Source organism: Cyanistes caeruleus, chromosome 14 (genome assembly GCF_971803275.1).
Source record: "Cyanistes caeruleus chromosome 14, bCyaCae1.hap1.1, whole genome shotgun sequence".
NCBI lineage: Eukaryota > Metazoa > Chordata > Aves > Passeriformes > Paridae > Cyanistes > Cyanistes caeruleus.
This window is the reverse complement of record NC_141714.1, coordinates 3,062,810-3,081,789: the sequence shown is the minus strand read 5'-3', so window position 1 is coordinate 3,081,789 and position 18,980 is coordinate 3,062,810. Positions and strand designations below refer to the sequence as shown.

General features: G+C 41.3%; 1 long non-coding RNA gene across 1 annotated transcript in view; it reads left to right on the top strand.

The window, feature by feature from the left end:
• LOC147650501 (uncharacterized) overlaps positions 1–15,492 on the top strand; it is a 33,697-nt gene extending 18,205 nt beyond the window's left edge. The window contains exons 4-10 of the long non-coding RNA XR_015276172.1: positions 3,499–3,655; positions 5,417–5,533; positions 8,072–8,170; positions 8,263–8,491; positions 9,658–9,729; positions 11,327–11,376; positions 12,661–15,492. This is a non-coding gene — a long non-coding RNA (uncharacterized LOC147650501). The remainder of the gene's footprint in view (positions 1–3,498; positions 3,656–5,416; positions 5,534–8,071; positions 8,171–8,262; positions 8,492–9,657; positions 9,730–11,326; positions 11,377–12,660) is intronic.
• The last annotated feature ends 3,488 nt before the right edge of the window (positions 15,493–18,980 follow it).

The following is an 18,980-nucleotide window of genomic DNA, read 5'->3' as shown; positions in this document are numbered from 1 at the left end:
ATAATAGTGACCTTTACCAAGTCAAATCTCCATTTTTGAAGTCAGATATTCAGAGATGTTACTGTTTCTGTTTTTTCTTCTACTTTATTTTCAACAAGTGATTCTAAAAAATGGTGTCATTTCCCCCAGTCTGCTTTCTGAGCAATGTCATTTCTGTTTGCAGCCCAAGCTTTGTCACAGACTGGTAAATGTTCCTCCTGGATTATTTCTGTCACCCTTTTGTGTGCTGCTTCTGTCCCTGTTGCTGTGGATCTTGTTTCTTTATCCTTACTGTTGTTATTTGGCCCTGGTCTGTATTTGTTCCCCAGCTGGAGGTGGATGTTGCATGGTGCTGCTCCTTTTGGATCTTTCTGTTCTGTTAAAGGGAATGTTTCTATGATAGCAAAGAGGTGGTTTTTCCTCATAAAAGGAGTGTGCTTTCTTCTCTTGAAACCAATATTGTTCTCTCAGGTAGCTGCTTGGATTTTGAGATTTAAAATACTGATTTTATTTTCATATTTCTCATAGTTTTAATACAGCTACCTTTTCTGTCAATCTATTTAATTCAGTGAAAGCTCTGGAGTAAAGACATACGGTGGAAAAACTGCTATCTTTGATTCTGAGGACTTCCACAAACTTCTTCCTGCTCAAGTTAGGTTGATTATTTTATGATTTTCCACTAGTGAGATTTATACTGTGCAATTGTGTCCAACACAAGACCTCAAGGCCTCTAATGCAAAATATTTTGATTGAGAGCTTAATATACCAGGTAAACTTAATCGAAAGCAGCTATTTAAATCTTTCTGTAGCAAATACCAGCCAGATTTTTGATGGAAGGCTTCTGTACATGTTTTATTTTTTTCATTTATTCATGTTTTCTTTGCTTGTCTTTCTCTAACTTAAATACAACAGGGCCCAAACTGTATTTTTGTTGATGGCAGGAAGTTTTCTTTTTGGATCCATAATTCCTTATGGCTCTTGTGAAATTATTCAGAAGCAAAATCCTTTACCATAATTATAGGAACTAGATAGTTAAGGGCTTGTACGTTCTGACATAATAACATAATATGGCTAGACAGGTACTTTTCAATTGGTACCCTTGGATCCAGAGCTTGAGTCCATTATTCTGCTCAATGAAATACTTCCTTGCAATGACATAATGGCATAAAAGCAGGTGAGGAAGATACAGAAAGGAAGCTGTGGTATTTTCTTCTTAAAGAATTTATAAACATTGATGTGAGGCATCTCTATCACGAGATATGTAAAATATTAGAGATGTTCCTTCTCTATCAAAGTTCATTTTTTGTTCTCATAAACAGTCTGTATTTGATTTTGATATGTAACCTGAATGTTGCTAAGATTTGAACAACTCCATCTCAGGTCCCTCTGTAGAGGTCACTTCCACAAAGAAACACTCGGTCTGATTTTCAAAACAAAGGGTGTCAGATCACTCATAAAACCATGGAACCATCCGAGGTTTAGTCATTACCTTTATTTCCTCACATTTGTGTATGCTATACATGTGCTGTGTAAAAATGCACTGGCACCATTAGAGATTTTAGTGTTCCCCCTAGCTGCAGTTGTTATTATGATTTATTATATCATGGCAATGCCTGAGGGCTGGGATTCCCTTGTGTCCAGTGCTGGGCTGGCAGAGGAGGAACCTGGATCCTTCAGGAACCTCTTGGTTTTTGCTTCAGCCCTCCCTGAGGAGGAGGTGGCCTTGCTGCTGGAGTCCCCTGAAGGGGTGCAGGTTTGTGTTGTCACCATTCTCAAGCATAATCCTCACTTGGCATAAACCCAAGGAGTCAGCCCAGGTGGGTTAGACCAGATTCATGCTGGGAGTGACAGCCAGGGACATGGGATGAGCATGGGGGCAGTTTGTGTGCATTAAGCCTAAAATCGTGCTGAGAGAAATGGTGCTCTAGGGTAAATTCTCCTGTGTTCTTCCAGTGTTGTGTCTGATTTTGATTTGAGCAGGTGAATGACTCGAGAGCCCATTAGCGAGTGTTTGACCTGCTGTGTTCCCCATTTCCCTTCCCACTCTGACACCCCCTATAATTTATGTAGCTATTACACTTCAGCTGTAACTCAATTCCCGGATTTGTTCCTTTTACAGAAATTAGTACTGAAAGGCATAGCAATGATGGAGGGCCTGGAATAGCCACCAAGTTATTTGTCTGTTTAATATACTTTTTTTTTTTTTAAATAGCATTTTAATGTTTGGGAAAACACAAAAAAGCTGTCTGTACCTCAGGAGTTCAGTACTGGTTTTCAGACTCCTCAAATTTGAGGCTGCACCATCAACACTAAGTGATAACACTAAAGAACTGTGAAATACAGAGCTCCCTCTCCCCCCTTCCTATTCCCCTTGCAGAATAAAAAGCAGGGCAGAGAAACAATGCTACTCTGACTTATTTATCTTTATCCAGTTCCTCTGTCAGTAAGGGGATGAAGCGAAAAATTCAGAACAAAGTAACTTAAAAAATCAAAGGATTAAAGCCCCATGTATGTGATCCTGATGAATTGGATGATTCAGAAGACGTTAACCAGAGCAGCAGCTGTAATGGAAGGAGAGTCTGTAACAAACAGGTTCTCTGATTTATCGGGGTAATCAAGCATAGAAGTGGGCAGGCACTGGGTGGTACAGAATACCAACATTTTTTTTGTGCTGCCTGGGTGATATATTTGAACCTCTAGGGAAGAATTGCCCTCTCCCCCTTAATTCCCCCAAAGATTTTTTTTCCTTTTTTTCCTGAAAATGAAAGCAGGGAAGGAACATTTGCCTGAATCTCATTTTAAATCTTCCTAAGTTTAAAATGGTTATCGCTTGTTTATTATTTTTGGCAATGTAATGACCTCACAGGAGAGACTAATCCTGCATGGTGAGGACTCCATTCCCTAACATAAGGGAGATAATGAGGGTGGGGAACCTGGCAAATACAAATCTAGAGATGCTGGTCTGCTTTTAAAAATGCAACAATTGCCCTGTGCTGTTTTCAGTTTTATTCTGGTAGCAACTAATGGTCTTTGGATTGAAGACTTTTAAGAATCCACCCTAGAATTGCTCTGAAGCCCATCTCTAATACTATTTTCCTTGTTTGCTAATGCAATATCCCAACCTCTTTCATGTGTAATATCAATGGGAACATGATGCAGACAAAGCTTATCCGTGCTCAGGTTCTTAGAGATAACAATCTACGTCCAGTGTGGTGGGACTGAGGCTTTCATCCAGTTTTGTCCCCTCTAATGCCCGTCACATCCTAACAGGCTGTGCAGGTTTCCACTCAGGGAACACTTCCCAGGCTCTCCCGAAAATCCCTTGAGTGGTGTATTTGCTGAAAAATGGTAAGTTGGAATTTCTCAGCCTGGGAGTTTTCTCCTGCACAGTCATTTTCTTCTTGAGATCCCATCCCCAAAGAGAATCACTATCTAGCCTTGGCTGAGCATTTTGAACTTATACATTTCTGGTTGCATCATCTATTTCTTTAGTTTTATTACTTGTGGGTATTTTCCAAGGTGTCCCCAGCAGCGTGATGGACTCATCTCGGTCCCACCCACAGAGCACCTTGCAAAGCCGCCCCTGTGCAACACCAGCCATCAGTAATCCACGTGTGTCAATTCCAGCCACTGCTGAATGGAAGGAGGAAAACTTTTGTTCTCATCAATATCACAGGTTTTTTTCTTACTCTTATGATCTTTCTCAGTAGTGCTTTTGTCTGTTGAATGTTTATTAAGAAAATAATTTTTGTTTGCTTGTTACAAGAAGAAAGACGTTCTCTGCACAAATAGGATAATATTTGTTTGATTTCCTGATGTGGTTCCTGAAGCCAGTGAGTGAAAATGTTGATATTGCCTCTTGAGATGAATATCATAGGAAGATAGTCTTTTCCATTGTGTGTGCATACAATTGCCCAGATTTACTTACATTTTAAAATTATCATTATTATTTTAGTATTATAGGCCCTTCAGAACGGGCTATTAGTGGTTGTTATTGTTGGTTTTAACATGATACATAATTTTGTGGTCAATCATTTCTCAGCAAGACTTTCAACAAAGCCTTTACCAAGTTGTGAGTTTGCTGACAGAGTTGAATTCTGTTTCTCTTCCCCAACTGGATGCAAGTTCAAAACCATTGCCTACTCTTAGCTTTGGCCATTTGCTCTTTCCACTGCTGGGTTTGCTGCAGTTACTACTTTGAGATTAATTTTTCTGTGAAGGGAGAACACTCAGAGGCTGGAAAGCCATTCCATTAAGCTGAATACAGTGTCTTCTTAAATAAGAAACCACCTAAAAATAATATTGGAATAATATCACAGAGCATCCAAACAAGCAAAAGAAATAAAAAACAAATGAAGAAAACAGACTGCCTTCTATGCCTTCAGGTGGAGCAAATCTGGCCTTCAGTAAATATTTTCCCTGAGTTTGTGACTTCACAGCTGAATGACTCCCTACAGAACCACCTGTTTGCCAGCTTTTTACCAGCCCCAAGCTACTCCTTTCTCCCCCGAGCCTCCCAAAAATGTTCCTCTTTTGAGCACCCCCAGAACAAAGCCCCTGAAACTGCTGTGGTTGCCTGCCTGGCTGTCACATCCCCTCTTCCCTCCCACGCTGCTCTTAGCACCAGCTCTTTGCCTCCCCTTGGCCATTCTGGTCCACTGAGTCCACCCGTTTGTTCACCTTTCACTGCAGAAAGCAGTTCCCCATCTTCTGGGGCATTGCTCTGGTAACAATTTAACAATTAGCTCTGGTAGCAATTTAAGAAAACCTGGACGCCAGCTGGGACTTCCAAGGAAGAAAAATAAGATGTGTCTGAGAGAAAACAGGTGCACCTGCTCTGGGTTTGGTGAGCTCTAACAATACATCTGATGAAGCAGCAAAAGTATTTTGGGTAACTTTAAGAAAAGCTGTCTCCTGCACTACATTATCATTAATAATGGCACATTCCTGGTTTCAGTAAGTATATCAAAGATGTTTATTTTAAGGAGAAAGGGCACAGTTTATTTTGCACAGAACCTGCTTGGGAATGTTTGTCATGATGTGTCAGTGACAATCCCAAAGACCCAGTGTTGCCCTCTTTGCCTGTCACTCCCTCCCTTGGCTCCCATCAGTTTGCATTCTTGGTATTGAAGTGAAATGTAGGTAGCATTTTTAACAAAAAGAGCCTTCATATAATTGATATTTGCAAGAAACTGAGCTCCAAAAGCATGTTTTAACCTGTGTATTTTGTAAACACAACATGAAAAATTCACAGAGAATTTCTGTTACATCCTGAGGCAACTATGAGTCTTTTCCAAAGTAAAAGGCTAAGGAGCTCTATGGTTTATAAGGAAGAGAAAGTGAACAAAGAGATGCCAGATGGGAGTCTACAGATAGAGCTTGCAATTAATGTGTCTTGTGCACCCAGCAAAAGCTATTTATTGTGTTGTGGTTGCAGGACACACAACCTCATGGAGGCACAGAATATTCTGCCAGCAGTTTTTTTGGTGGCTTAGGGACTTCACCTTCCTGAACAGCAGAAAGTGCACTCACCTGGACTCTGCTGCTAGCACAGGTAATGTCAGGTCCCCAGAGTCCCACCACTGTAACACTGTCAGCTATAGGATGTGTATTTTCCATGCCCTGAGCTGACCTTGGGTGTGCAAAACTTTGGCGAAGCTTTACTGCGTAGACATGGCCTAAGGCAGGCAGGATTTGCCAAACGTGGTGTTTAATGAGACAGCCAAGTGTGTGTAGCACACAGCAAGTTCAGTAAAGCCCCTGGGGGCTGGGGTCCGAGGAATGTGCTGTGATGGAGCAAAAGAAGCCAATGAGCCTTTTCATCCTGGTTAGGCTGAGCCTGGCTCCTCAGGGATGCAGCAGGGCGGGGCTCAGAGCACAGGGGCACCAGCAGAGCTGTCTGTCTCCTGAAGTGTTTATTGGTGCCTCTCTGCACTGACTGGGCTCTGTTCTCCTGTCTGGGTGCTCAGGGCACAGCTGTGTCCTCAGGACACTTCCACAGGCAGCGAGAGAAGGGCCCAGGGCTGCTGGACCTGGCGTGGCACAGAGCCAATGCAGAGCCAGGCAAAGGCCATGAGGTGTCATGGAAGCACTGCCCAGGCCAGGGTGAACCCAGAGGGAGGATATCAGACAAGGATTAGAGATGGCTCAGTTGTGAATTTACTCCCTTATTATGAGCTCCTGGTATAGGATATTTGATGTGAGATCCCCAAATGAGGGTGCTGAAATTTGGTGCTGCTAAATAACAATCAAGTATGTCATTGTTTGGTTAGAAATGTAGTTATTCTGAAAAGCTATTTCCTGGTTTGAGCAGTTTTCATCTCAAAGACTTGAGGACAGCAGTCGCATGTTATTGTATTCCCCTAAAATGTTGTGACACTATCACTACAAATGCTGTACCTCTTTTGTAGGTAAACCTGCACCTCTGCACAAATGAGTGCATCATGTCACACACACAATTCAAACCTGCCTACTGCCCTGTAATTCTCAACATTTCTGCAATTAGAAACATGAAGAAAAGAGTAACAAGTGGATTTCTAGAGGGTTCCAAAGGACAAGTGAGGTTTTGGTGGGAGGATCTATTTTGTCTTTTCTATATATTTCTTTTAAGGCAAACTTTTTCATGTTTTCTGCTAGAAGAGCTGTTCACTGGTCTTGTGGTTTGTGGATGAGGAGCAGAACCCATTGCTCTGTACACAGGAGGGAAAGCACTGATCACTGAGAGAGGCTTTCCTGTCTTTAGCACCTTCTGGGAGATATAATGCCTTTTAAATCTCAGAAAATGACACTTGATTAAATTTTCTTTCATTTCTAGATAAAGTTCTTTTCTCCTTTCACACAGCTCTTATTCTTTTAGATTGATTTAATCATAGGTTAGAACCATTAGGAACATATGGTTTGAGAGATCTCCTGGATGGGCATCAGACCACACCCAGCAGATTTGTCTGTATTTTGCTGGCAAAAGTTTAAACTGCAAGGAGAACCTAATGGGAATGTTAGAGGAGTTGCAGTTCTAAAAACGGAGCTCTCTCTGAACACAATCTCTTTGAACGTGAGAGAAATTAGTTCTGTTTCATCAAGGAGATAAGAAAATAAACATGAGCCATTCCTTGGCTCTGAAATGCTTTTTATTCAACAAAGTAGTCTCTGTTTGCAAAGATATTTAGAGCTTGCCTGCTTGACAGTAGCTTATGCTCTGACACTAGGCTGTAGATTTTAAGAAAAACTAGACTAATGCTGCTTATTTTGTAGAATTTGGAAATGTTTTGAGAGGATGTTGGGAAGCAAAGAGAAGCTTAGGCCAGAAGGAAGGCCTGGAGGGTGGAAGCACAGCCCTGGAAGGGTAGGGCATAGCAGAGAGGGGGAGAGAGTTTGAAGTGCTGCCTGCTTGGCTCCCCACTTCTCCCATTTCTGCTCTGTGAGCACAACCTGAAGCAGATCCCCTGCTGATATGGAGGTCACACGGTTTATTTCTGTCACACTCAAGTGGCCTTGCCAATACCGGGGGAGCATGAATCAGAGGCTTATTTTAAAACCAAAAATATATGGTGTCACTTTGTATTCTGATAGCATCTGAGGACCAGTTAGGATCAGGGCTTCGTCTGTTACATGCTGAATCTATTACAAGGTGAACAGGTGTTGTGTTGTTGATCTTCTGAGAAATTTCAACTCAAGATGCAACGAGCTGTAGGAGGAGAAGGGAGGGCAAAGGAGCTGAGTGTTGGGTGGTCTGCATAATGCTGGAAAGGAGACAGAGAGCTATATGCAAAAAACTGTCACTTAGAGCTATTTAGGCAAGTAACTGAAAGACTTGGAACAGAGGAAAAGGCCTTCTTTGTTTAATTAAACATTAAAGACATCTGAGAGATCTGGGGTTGATGTGGGGCTGGGGTGGGAGGAGGCAGGACAGGCAGGTGAGCAGATTAATGGCATTGTTGCAGCTTGCCCATATGGTGTTTGGCCTCTATTTCCTCAGCTATATTTATCTGGTGGGATATTCTTGATACAAGCATGATCTGGAAAAACAAAATCAATTTGTTTGAGGAGGGCAGCTTCATGAGAATTGCATGATTGAGCACCTACTCTTTTTCAGAGCTTGTGACCTGTGTGTGCAGGTGACTGACAGCAACCATGACTGCCGAACAAATTGGAGAAGAGATGAAGATGTGACTTCATCTGAGGATGTAAAATGGCAAGGAGAGAGAATGAAACCAGTTTGCCACATGCTCTAAAATTGTCTCTCTCTCTTTGTCACATCTTCCACTTTTTAATTATTCTCTCCAGGCATTCAAATGAAAAGGCAGAAAGGCAATTAAGTAATCTGTGCATAGGTGCTGCTGCCGTCTCCAGAAGAAAAAAATTAATGCTTGATCAGAATAAGAAATTTATTAAACTCTGGCTAATGATACTCTCCTTCAACCCAAGCACTGCTGCTGGAATAGAATATTTAAAATCTTCCTGTCTCCTGGAAAGTCCATGGAGTTGGAGGCAGTATGGCAGAAACCTCGGCCAGGTATGTAGCATTCAGCAGCTTCACAGATGAGCTTCCAGGAAATCTTTACGGCTTTTGTAATAAAAATAGCATTCATATATGACTTTGTTTATGGTGAGGCCCCAGGGTGAATTGTTTGGGTTTTGTCTGTAAAATTCCTTGCCAGTTGGTCTTGCAGAGAACAAGTGTAAGTTGGAGCCTCGTGGAGTTTAAACTCGATGAGAAGGAAATAATATTTGAGGAGAAATCATATTTTGGACCCAGCAAGTTTGACACTGGCTAATGCTGCCAGAGTTTGAGTATTATTGAATTCAACAATCTTTTCCATCAAATTCCAGAATCATCTGGAACATTCCCTCTTATGTGAAATAAATGCTTGCAAGCTGCCAGGTGATTAACACTGTTAACTGAGATGTGAGGGTGTCTCAGGAGACTCTGCTTTGTTTTGCTACTGTAATTTCCAGTAAAGATTTGGTCAAGACTTGAAACTGTCTCAAATGATGTATTTTGCAGCTTTAAGTTAAAATTCAGACCTGCCAAAAGGTTCTTGATTGTTAGTTTTTCTGGCTGAAACCACCTCATTTTTCCACTGTGCTTTGTCCATGGAGTTATGGATCACTGTTTTATCTCTCTGGCTTCAGAAAAGACAAACACTGTATCATCTTCTAAGTGTGAGGGGAAAGAAAACCTACTAAAATATTAGTAAGAATTTTCAAAGGATTGCAAATTAATCAGATATTGTACAAATAAACACTGAAAGTGTAGGCCTAGTGAAAAGATTGAAAGCCTAAAAGAGACAAGCCATTGGTTGCATTTAAAGGAAAGTGTAGAGGTGGAGAAATTACTGGATTTGAGGATTAATCTAAGTTGAGAGGTCATTTGGCATACAAAATGAAAGAATAATCAAGCATAAAGAACAGTAAAAAAATAGTCACAAAATAAAGCTAGAAAGAAGTAAAATTAGTAAAATTAGTTGAATCAGCTAGTTACATTTGCCTTTTCATGGCTGAAATACAGTTAAACAGATTTAAACATTATTCTTAGGAAAGAAATGCATTTGGAAGGAAAAAAACATCAGATACGTGTGAACATTGGTGCTTTGTAAACCATTAAAATACTATTTATAAAGAAATTGTGACTGATACTAAAGATTTCAAGAACCATTCCTTCTGTGTATTATCCTTCAGCTGTATCCTACATCAAGAGGAGCGACAGGTCTTGCTTGTCCCACACTACTTAGAGTTTGGAGATTCCCAAAGGTAAGAGATCACAGCTTTCTGAGAGGATAGGATGAAACTTCTTTCTGTATTAGACTTGGTATTCAAGAGATGAGTTACTACAAGGAGCCCTTAAGAAAGTGACATTGAAAAGACAACTCAACTTGCTTGAAAAACATATTGACCACGTGCAGTAGGAAAGAGCAAATTCCTGAAACTGTGCTGAAATGCTGCAATGTCAGATAAACTCCAGCATGGGGCGTGGATGGCAGACGAGGTGATGTGGAATTCAGATAAACTGAGACAGGATCTCAAATATATCCTTCAGGGAAGAGCCAATGGAGTTTTCCAGGTCGGCACATGAAGCTGTCAGCATCCTTTATTACATAACATGGGCAAGAGATCCTGCAGCCTCCTGGGCATGAGCCAGGGTGGAGAGCTGCAGTGTAGGAACCTTCCCTGGCAGGAGCAGGAGGAGATGCAGGACTGACTGACCTAGGAGGTATTTCCCCTACTCATCAAAAAGGAACAGGCACAGAGAAGCCACAGGGAGCACAGATTGCCTTCTGTGCAGCTCGAGTGTCTCACCTTCTATTTTTAACTGTCTCATGGAAGCATTTAGGAAAAGCAATATAAAAGAGAAAGAATGTAAATATTATGGTTTCAAGGATATCAGCCCCAGTCCAAGTGCAAAAATCTGCCTTTCAGTGAAAGCTTTGAGGGGCTCCTAGTTCAAAGGATTCCAGAGCTGTGGAGAGGCAGCTATGCACATTACTTTCTTCTCTATCAGTTAGCCCTTATTGATGGCAGCCAGGGTAAAATAAGGAAGAGTATCCCTCTTAAGCAATTCTGAGAGGACAGAAACACTGCTATGGGAAAGAGCAGCTGGTAAATACTTTTTCAAATGACAGAATAATTTTTCTGCTGAGGCTGGAAATGTCAGTGTTGAACTTTTGCTCATGCCTCAGACCTCCTGAAGCAAGTGGCTATTTCAGTGTGTGGCAAAATACTCAGGGAAACTCCCCACAGTTATAAGGCTTTCTTTTAGGAGGGCTTTTTGCTCTGCATGAATGTAATTATCTTATTCTGGTTTTATCTTTCAGGATTAAAGGACTACTGGCAGATATTTTAGGATAAAAATGTGGGTTAGACTTAGTGTTTTGTTTTTTACAGTCTGATATGAGTGGGAATATCTGTGAGCTGGGAAAGACATCCACAATGCCCCTGAAAACTGCATGTTTTTATTTAAATGCAGTCCTGCTGTGTTTAGTGTCAGAGCTAAAAAGGGAACCTGGTATGAACAGAAAGTGAAGCAGAAAACTACAATTTGGCTTCCCCAAATCAGTGAATGGCAAAATCAAGAGACTGTAAAAAGTGGATGCTTAAAATGTTTTGGATTTAATCACACTTTTTGTTGTTAAAGACTCACTTTTAAAAATTCACTGTTTTCTAAAATAGCATCTTACATATCCACAGACTGGAGAGCAGCCTGCATAAATTCTGGCCAATTAATTCTTTGCTAAATTATCATAAGCATACGTTCAAAAATTTTGTTACTTTTTAAATTTATTTCTCATATCTGTATTCACATAAGGTCTCTGTGTTGACAACCTGAAAATGCTTTCTAATTTGTGATTAGTGCAGAGCAGCAAGAGGAAGAGTTGGCATGAACAGCTCTTAACAAGTAAGGTATGTGGTTCTTTTTTATCTCTCAGCCAGGGCTTTGTCAGAGCAGAGGAGCCGAGATTGGTTAATACTCAGACAGGCTGCTGAAGTTCCAGTCTGGTTTTCTAATTTAGAAGTGCTACTGGATGACATAAATGATAGGAATGATTGTGAATTCTATGTGAAAAAAATCAAATGGGAGTTGTGGAGACTCAAGGTATAGGTCTTAATAGCCCTTTAAAAGTTATGAACAGCTTCGAATCTATTATACTCTCCGTGTGAATGTTTCACTTATATTTCCAGTGAATATTTTTCTCACTGATGCTTTGTTTAAGTTCACATTATGATAATTATTTGCTACCTAGTTCGAATCAAAAAAATACTGAAGGGTATTCAGTGAGCTATCCTTGAAAAAAGTACGTGAGTGAGAGACTGGACAAAGCTAGCAAGAAAAAGGGTGTTTAGTTTTTTCAGAGCCCTTCTCATCTCTGGGAAGACCACAGGAGGAAAAGGTTGAAGGCAGATAATGGTAGTACAGGTTTGGGGAAAATATTGCTCCTATTGTGTTTCTTTTTTTTGGTCTGGTCTTATTTTCCCTATAATTTTTTTTCCACTGTGCATTTTGAATAGAGAGGAGCATAGAAAACCCAACAGGAAGTCTGTAGCCAGCATCCTGCAGCTTCAGCATGGACACTTAGGAGATGCTTCCATTCCCTCATCCCTAAAAGCAAAAGCAATCTTAGTTTATCTTGCATCTCAACTAGCCTGTCATAGAAGGCAATATTTCAAAAATACCAAGTTTATTTGAAAACCATCAAGTCTTCCAATGGATTACGTGGGCAGAGGGGATAACTGGGCTGGAGATGATGTGGGACTCTGAGCAGTCTCAGCTGGTGAAAGGAAAAGATTGGTGGAGAAGGAAAAGCCTCCTGTGCCTACCAAAATACCATGTACATAGGACTGGTCCTGTATAAACTGTCAGAGCTCCCAAGTCCTGGCTTTTTATATTGTGCTTGAAGTGAGACCAAAGGATGAAAAACTGGTTGTCTGAGCTATTTTGAGGTTTTTATTATATTCAGGGATTAATTTGGATGATAACAATGATGTTTTCAGTGCAACAAGTAGACTTAAATAAGCAGTCTGGCAGAAGATCTGAGAAGCAGAAGGTGAAAATAAATAAAATGGAGCAGTGAAGAATGCAGAAAGAAACAGAAAGTGTTCAAAGGCATTTGGCTTCAGTGAAGGCTGAAGCCAAATTCATATGCAAATATCTAAGGTACAAATCCTCTTCCCTTTTCTCCTGACCAGGTGCCTGTGCAGCCCCTTGCCCCCTCTTGTGTTTACTCTCATGGCAGAATTTAAGCACTGGAACAGAGGAAAAAGGAGGCAGATGTGACTATGTGGGAAGTTGCTTTGCCACTCAGATGTGTATGGGAACCACATCTTTTCCTCTAGTTTGTGGAAGGGGGATTTATTCCTTCAGCATAAGACTTATGATTCCACCTGGATTTATGCACAATAGCTTTTCTGTCTGTACTCTTTATCTTTCCTTGAGAGCTTTCTGACTAAGTTATTTTTCTCCTGGGATGTATAAAGTATACTCTCACCTACAGTGGGATAAAAGGATCTTGAATACAAAGGTCTCTGCTGAAGGCCTTTTGCAAGTATTGTCCATTCCCATCTCATTTCACCTGGAACTCATCTGCAGGGCCTTGCTCAGCTTGGGCCATGTGGTAGGGCTTTATAAACTCAAAATGGTGTAGCTGTGTTCTGTGATACTCACTCTAGGAAGTTCACACCAAGGCTCTAAATTAGCAACCCATTTAGGCTTTCTAATTGTAATGGTTTTTAAGTCATCTCACTCCAGGCAGTGGTACAGTGAAAGCTGAAATCATGCTGGAGTGCTTTGCTGGCTCACAGCCCAAGCTGGCTCTCAGTGTGTTATAGGCAGCCTTTCCTGGGATGGTGGTGAATTAGAATTGTGGTGAAGTATTTCTAGCAAGATGACAAATCACCTCGCATCTAAAGGTTTTATTGCTTTTTCCGCTGTCTATGAACTCCAAAACGAGGCCATTTCTATGAAAAATGGCACTTGAGAATATGAAATTTCCAGAAGAATTGGGGATCTCTCTTCTAACAGAAGCTGAATGCACAGTGAACAATCCCTTTTGAAAAGAGGACATTGTTACCTCAGGAAATAGTGGTCACAAAACTGTGTGAAGCTTTGGACCTACAAAATAAACCAGATTCTGGGAAATACATCTGGTTTTAAATTAAATTTACCTTGGTGCCCAATCATGCACTGTGTTCTGCCTCGAGCTGGTGTGAGAGGGCTTCAGAGAAACCTGTGAACCTGCATGTCTGTGTCCAGTTCCTGGTAATGCTTCTCTTCTCAATTTCTTAGTACAGAGCTGCTTGGTGAGTCCACCTAACATCCTGCTCCTGAGGAAGAGACTGCTGTTTATGAAATAGAAAGGAAGTCACAGCCAAGAGTTACACAGTATTGAGAGTTTCTGCTCTTTGTGTGTTTCTCCAGACACTTTTGTTGTGCTCTAGCAGGTACCCCAAAGAGCCAGACTCTTCTGCAGTCTGTAACTGCAGAGTGAGTAATCTGAAACCATGTAATTTATTTAATGCCATTTCACTCCTTAGCTTGCAGAATCTCTGTGAGAAATATTCCAGGTGCCTTGACCTTATTTTTTTCAGATTTGTTTTGAACAGCATGTCTGGAACATGTGTTTCATGTGTTATATTTCCTCTGTGGATTCATCTTTGACATTCAATGTGTGAACTTTTCTTATAATTAGTTCTGATCAGTAGAGCTAGTTCAAGTACCACTGCAGATCGTTTAACTCGAATTTCTTGTTGGCAGTCACAAAACACTCACAGGATGCAGGGCTGTAGCTGTGCAGGAGTGGAATTCTGCCCCTAACTCACTTTAAACTCAAGTCAGAGGATATTCAGGTACACTTTGGATGCCCGCAGCACGTTTGCAAAGCCAGTGGTCAAGTATATGGTAAATGTATTCAACACACAAATTTACTCAAATCCCTCAGGTTTTTTAGTTAGATAAATCTGTCTCTCAGCTGGATGAGGTTTTATTCCATGATTTCATAAGTACTTGCTTTACAAACATCTGTAAATTTAAAGCAGACTTACTTTCAATACCTTTACCAGTTGGGTTTGGTTCCTTCAAGTGCCACCTGAGGAGAAAAACAAAAGGAGCATTTCAGTGGTTAGAGGAGACTCATTGAATATTGAAATATTATTTTTTTACCTTTACTTGCTTGGAGTTTTGAGTAGATTTTAGGGACGGATGAGTTAATTAGTCATGGGAAAAAATCCAAAGTAGCAAGAGCCTAAACCCCAGACTGCTCCGGAAATGGTGTGAAATTTTTTCTTTACCTTTGATTGTGTATCTTGCCTGCCCTGTTTTTGCCAACAATTGCAGAAGTCTTGCCTTTCAGGAAGGCGATGAGGCCACTGAAGAAGTGTCGACCGATTTATTCACGATTATCTTCGTATCATTAAATAGTTCACTGCATCTGATGACTTTTGTGTCTCTGAGCGAGGTCCGCCAGAGCAGAGAACACGAGCTGTATTTTGGGAACGCCTCTTGCTTGCCAGGGATCCTGTTGCCCATGGGCTGCGAGGCTTTTCCCTGGCCCCCAGCTCCCTGCCCGGCACACCCTCTGTGTACATTCTGCACATTCCAGCCGGGAATTTGCTTACATAACCCCGGCTGCCCTGCCTTCCTCTCCCCACACAGGTGAAGCTCCGGCTGCCCTGCGCTCCCCGCCCCGAGCCACGGCCACGCCGCGCTCCGCGCTCCGCTTCCCGCGGCCGAGCAGGGTCCCGGCTCGGGGCATTTCTTTCATTGCATTTCAGGCATTTCTGCAGGAGCCACGGTGCCTTTGTGTGTTAATGTGCATTCCTGAGCTCCTCAAAGCTGCCCACCCCGGAGATTGGAGCAGTGAGGGTGCTGGAAGGCTGAACCCTGTTTGCATTGCAATGCCTCGTGCTGAGCAAACCTGGGCACTGTCCTGAGCCACCTCTTCCCTTCCCACACAGAAGGGAATGCTAACTCAGCTTGTTAAAAAAAAACAACAAAAAAAACCACCACCACCAACAACAAGAAAACCACCAAAATAACCAAAAAGCAATCCCCCAAACAAAGAGCCCCCCCAAACCTCTGATATCCTTGCATGCAGATGTGCTTTAGGTCCCAAGAATACCTACACACATCTAAAATACTCATCCAGGACATGAGTTCAGGGTCCAGCTTTTCTTGCCAGGTGCTGGTGATTCCACAGAAGTGAGTGTTTTTCTACTTGGATTGCTCTACCTATGCTGTCAATATTCTGTTGGGAATAATTAGTAACAAATAATTCTAATGATAGTGTTGCCAATGGCACTACTCTAAATAAATAAATAAGCTCCTGCTCAATGGCAGGTTGCACATGCAAAGGGAGTAATAGTCTCAGAAGACTCTGTTCTATAAACAAGCTTATTGTGTTTTACTGGTTTAGGATTTTTAGTTTCAAAATTTGGTTTCCAAAGATTTTACATGTCCCCTTTTAACCATCATTGGATTAATCTGTAAAAATTTCTGCTGGAAAGGACACAGGACAGTTTTCATTTCCAGAGCTGCAGAGCACTTCTGGCTCCTACTGCCATTGTGGGCATGCAGGAACTTTAGGAATGAATTGTTAGTTGTTGTTATTAATTTATTTGGGAAACATAACCACTGTGACTCATTAACTCATGTCTTGAAAAATGCTGTAGTATTTCTTCACAATCAGCAAGCTGCCTGAAAGCTCTCCCTTCTGACACTGACATGAAGTAGAATCTGAGCAACAGAATTATGAATGTGGACTGAATTCAGTAACCTAAAAAGCCCTGGAAAACTGATGATGATATACAACACAGACAAAAACCCCAGGAGTTCAAAATCATGTGTTTTGTGTCTTTAATGAAACCACCAGAAAATGTCTGAATGACATAGGACATATATAAAAATGATGTCACCAGCTTGAGAGCATGTCTTCCTGAGGTTGGTGCATTGGTTCCTGATCTGGGTTTTTAATTTGATGTCATCTATTTGATCATTATATCCTGTTTCTTTTAAAATTCTTGGCTAATTTACTTTCTTTTGCTGTAATTTCCATTTCCAAATTCTCTGATAAGTGTCAGCCAGTGCCTTTTCAGACATTTCCTCTGTATATAACCCAGAAAGCTGCTTAATCATAAGTCATATGTGCAGCAATATGGTTTTATTATTATTCATGTCTTTCTAAGAGCTGAAGCCAGATCTTAATTTGAGAGCAGAATAGCTGAGACTTTGAAAAAAAGGGAAAGAATAGGAAGTCAGTCACAGTGGACCAAACAATTTCCTTAGCAGCTTTTCATAATACTCTGTAAGACACTTTCATAATATTCTGTAAGGTACTTTTCACTCTTAGGTTCTGTCACCTGTGTGTCTCTGCATCTGCCCTTTTGCCCTCATGCCAGTCCTTGCTCAGGCAGGTTCTGTACCAGAACTGAAGGGATGTGTTTCTGAAAGCTGGACTTCAGAAAATATCTCCTTCCTAACTCTTCTTTTTTGTGCTTCTTTTTGGAAAGGTCAGAATCCCTTTGGGAGGGACCTGTATGTCACTGAGTCCCCAGTTCATGGTGTCGTCTTTGAGAGTGGCAACAGTCCCAGGACCTCTCAGTGCCATAAGTACCAAATTTCACATCTATGTTCTTAGTGAGGAATAGAAATAGAAATCAAAACCAGTTGGGTAAATGTGTTCTGTAAATAAGCTGCAAAGAAGGGCCTCCTGCCTGCACTGAAGCTCCTCTGTCTGTATTTCCACTGATAAATTCTGTTTGCTGGCTGTAAATCAAATCACTGTGCCTGAAGATACTTGCAAACAGATCATCTGGTGTAGAACTATTAAGAGAGAGAGAGAGAGAGAGAGAGATCATCTAGCACAGGAAATATTTTATAGGAATGAAGAAAAAAATGGACTAAAAATGCATTATGTTTTGCACTGTTTAACACTCTACAAATAAACTGGGAAACTCTTTTCCTCTGTTCTTCTCCTTCCCAGACATATGTACTCATAATATTTAATGGAGTGGAATTGCCTGAAAGAACTGGACCATTAATACACCTTTCCGTGGCTCCTTGGTACATATGTGAACAATTTGAATAAAAAAAAAATGTTGATTTGTAGTGATTCTTAGACATCTTGTGGTAGATCATCTGGACTGGACAGATGGATTTGGTCACTGTAAGCCAAATAAATAAATTAGCGCTATCTTTGAAATGTATAGCCACAACTGGCATCTCTAGTTACTGTACTCCCCTCCCTCAGCTCAGATGCCTTCCCCTACACTGCTGAACTGGCCTAACTTTATATTCTGCTTGGCCTTGAGTCAGAACAGAGGACCACCTGCAGGAGAGAGATGTGAAATGTTATGCGTGCCTTTGCAATGGGATAAAGCACCAGAGTACCAAGTCTGCAAATATTTTACTGAGCAGGTCATGTATTAAGTAAAGCAATGAAAGGTAAAATGATAAATGATGAGGTCATCGTTTTAAAAGTGGTGTCCAGGTGGTGGAAAGCCAAAGGGCTGAGATGTAGAAAAAAGGGACTTCCTTTCAACTTGCCTGACTTGGTGTGTTTGCCTTCACTGCACAGGATGAAGCTGGACTGTCTTGGGGAGGGTTTTGGCCTGGCTTTGTGGCAATCTGCCTATAAAGCAGGAACCTTGTAAAGGAAGGATATAAATCTACTTTTGACTGTCTTGATTCATCTTTTCAAGTGCCTCATAGGCTGCAAAAATGCATTCTGTATAATGCTAGATTTTTACCTAGTCTAATGTAACTACAATGTAAAATGCTTTAATTAATTCTGCCTGACAGGGCCAGTCATGAAGGCTGAATTTTGACATTTTTCCTCTCCTCCTCCTCATTTTTAACCCAAAGCTGGTATCAGCTGGTACCTTCAATCTCCAAAACAACCAACTTTCCAACCCATTGAAAACAACTTCAGGTGAAAACTTTCTGTCCTGTCCTGTGTTTTGGAGTTAGTTTTCTGCCAAATTACTTGGTTGCAGAAGAATCTAACAACTGCAGGAAATGGGGTAAAAGGCATTGGATTGAAGCAGAGCATTTCATACAACTTTTCTGTCACTTCTATTATGAAGTGGTGTTAGTTTATCCTGGAGGGAGATGCTGTTTGATTTGAAACTGCGTCTCTCAGTTGGGACGGTTTCTTTGGTTCAGTGTGTGATCTGGGTGTGAAAATACACATGTAGACTGATGTGGGTAGCACAAAGGTATGGGGTGGAGTCATCATCAGTCATTTTTCAAAGCACTCATGCTTTGTCAACTATGCAGCAAGCTGCTTTATTCTCCTCCTTTTGCCAGGGGCACTGGAGCATCAGTCAAGTATTTTCAGAGTGAAAGTCAGTTGTTTTCTGGTGGTCTGGAGAGCTCAGTGTGCTTCCTAAGGGTCACTTCAAGCCACGACTGAGGTGAAGGGAGAAGTGAGAGGGTGTGGGCAGGAGAAGGACAGGTAGGGGGACAAAGCTGATCTTCTGTGGCAGCAAGCTGGGAGTAGGTAGAAAAGATGGTC